Below are 3,147 nucleotides of genomic sequence, written 5' to 3'. Positions count from 1 at the left end.
TTGGTCAGAAATAATCCTACCTGCAATTGTACATGGTCACCATGTTAGAATTTAATAATAATAAATAATAAGGAAAATTTAGTGAAAAATCCATTTTCATATATTTTCCCAATTAGTCCATAATATATTCTTATATTCTAAGAAATCTTATTATTTTGCAATTTAATCCACCAAATCCTAATTCCTAGGGAGCTTCTATTTGCACGTTATCATTCCCCTCTTTGCACACATTTAATGATAATTATTTTTATTATAATTTTATTTCCAAGTGAAATTATTCTTATGGACATCATACACAATTCAAATAAACACATTCGGAAGTTGAATGTCAAAAAAATGAAAAAAAAATTCAGAATTCTACTTCTAAACAAGTTGTTTATTTTCAGAATGCTACTTCCGAACCAATTGTTTATTTTCGGAATGTTACTTCCGAACCAATTATTTGTTGAAAAAGATGTGTTAGAGTATAATGGATTTGTGCAAATAGAAGCTCCCTAATTCCTATAGTTGAAGTCTTTTATGGACAATTTCACCCTCACAGATATTTTGTAACCCTTAGTAACCTGATAAGTGTTTATGGTGTGTTCTAATTTGGACTTCTTTTTTTTTTTTTTTTTTTTACTTTTTGTATATTAAACTTTAAAAATTCATAATTTTTTTTGTACATATTTATTTTTGAAAAACGAGATCTATCAAATAAGATCTCACTTGAATATGAAATTATGTAAAGTAAAAAATTAAATTTCACAGTATGAATGCTCAATAGTGCCCCAACTATCCAAATCATATGAGACTTGTCATTATCAATTTCACATATTACAAATTTTTCAAATTCACGACGTAAATATTCATGCCACAATTATTGGAAGTCGATTTCTTATTGCAAACCTATTACAATACCCACAGGCCATGTTTGTTTGGGCGGACTGGATTAGCATTCCCATGACTAATAGTCCTAGGACTACGAATCCGTTGGATTATGTATCCTATCTTAATTAATAGTCAAGTTTAAAATAATTAATCCGTACTTCAATTGTTCAATCAAACATCGGATTAATAATTTTATTAAACTATTAGTCCAATCCCAAACTCATATCCACCCAAACAAACATGACCACATTGTAAAGGTCATTCACAAATTATATATTGGGAATGTCCACACAAATATTCACTATGAATATTCATAATTCATATATCACAATGTGAACATACATACAAAATCATTTTTAACAGTGTGAACATTAATGCGATTATCCAATTCAAATAATATTTTCATCGTCAATATTCACATATCATATATAATCACATTTATAATATGAACATTTATATCACAATCATTGAAAGCCAAGCTATTATTAAAATTAGTTAAAATATTCACATAAAAAGAACCATATTATCAATCACAAATTTCATAATTACATATGAGACTAATGGGAACAAGCTAATGATTAATGGCAATAAGTTAAGGTTCACCTTTTCTGTAGGATCTGTGGTAGAATCCAATCAGCAAAGAACAAGCCGTCATGCGTATTTATCACATTAAGCAAAATAAAGTGTAATGATTATTCACCCCCAAAAAAAAAAATGTAATGATTAAAAGGTGTAATTTTTTTTAATATTTTTTTTTGTCAAAGATAGGATTGTATTTATTAAATGAATAATGCTTGGGACTCCCTTTTGGGCCTTTTGGGGGTCACCCCCTCACCTTCCTTTTGCCACGTGGCGGGTAGTGATTGGAGGAGCAGGAAAAAAAAGAAAAAGAAAAAGAAAAAGAAAATGTAACCAATGAGAGAGAGAGAGAGTCAAAGAGGGTGAAGAGAAAAAGGGATGAATCATTGTTGTTATTTAATTATAGTAACCATCATACAAAAACGGGGCAGTATTCCCTAGCAAAGGACTAATTAGCCAAGGGGACCACATCTCCCAGCATGCCTCTTCATGCAAACCCCTTGCCATAGAAGGTTTTATTGTAAATTGGCTACCTATGAGACTAATTGAAACATAAGAAAAAAAGATTGGTCTGATTGGAACATAAGTAATAAAAGTAGGATTTATGAAAGAACAAAATGCTCCTAATAGGTAAATCTACCAAACATAACCAAAGGATTTTTTTCCTTTTTTGGGTTGGGAACTTCAAGGAGTCGCTTTTGCATTTTTTTTTTAATATCTCTTGTTGCAATCCATTTTGGAAACTCGTGTTGTACAAGTATTTTAGTATTATTGTGCTGTATAAGTATTTTAGCATTATTGTGTTATTGAACTTTGTTGATTGTAATTGAAGGCTTGGTTTGTAAGCCCGAATTATTTAAATTTTGTGTAACTTTCATTGATTTATGGAGACTTGTTGGGACTTAGTTGAAGGGGGTACTTGTAGAGGGTGAATGTGAGATTATCGTACCATCCATGAAAATCATATCAATTGACGGTTGTAATTGAATGATTTTCTAAAATAGTTACGTCACTTTAAGTATTTTATTTAATAAATGAATATTTTATTTAATTAAATACCACATGTTACCTTAGGTTACTGTTTCTGTTCATGCCTCATCAAATCCAAGGGCGTGACAATTTGTGACTAAACCTATTTCATTTTGAAATTTTAAATAAAAAAAAGGCAAGTTATATTTCAATTGAACGGTGCAGATGATGCAAGTCTCATGTGTGTGTGTGGTGCAAATTTTTTCTGTGTTTGGCGCAAATCTTTCATGTGTGTCAGACTTACATCAAAAGAGATTCCACCTATAGGTCATGTTTGATTCACAATACTAATAGTGAGGTATTAATAATCCTATCAAATTAGTGTGGTATTAATTATCCCACCCCTATCCCATTACTAATAATCCTACAAATTTGTTGGATTAATTATCCATTAGATTAATAGTCCTAAACTAAAATGTCAAAACAAACATAGGATGATTGGGCCCACGGATTAATAATCCTAATCCCATACTTTAATCCTTCCAATCAAACATGCCAATAGTGCATGAGTTTAAGATTGTCCCACTTATTTGTAATTTTTCCAAATAAAAAACGAGTCTTTTAATTAATAAATTAACATTTTTGCAAAAGGGAGTTGGTTTTGTCACATTTTTCCAGTCTCTTTTGAACCTTTTATTTTATTTTAAAAACTGCTATTCAAAAATCGGG

The sequence above is a fragment of the Camellia sinensis genome, chromosome 2 (genome assembly GCF_055761805.1).
Source record: "Camellia sinensis isolate YWXY chromosome 2, ASM5576180v1, whole genome shotgun sequence".
NCBI lineage: Eukaryota > Viridiplantae > Streptophyta > Magnoliopsida > Ericales > Theaceae > Camellia > Camellia sinensis.
This window is presented reverse-complemented; position numbering follows the sequence as displayed.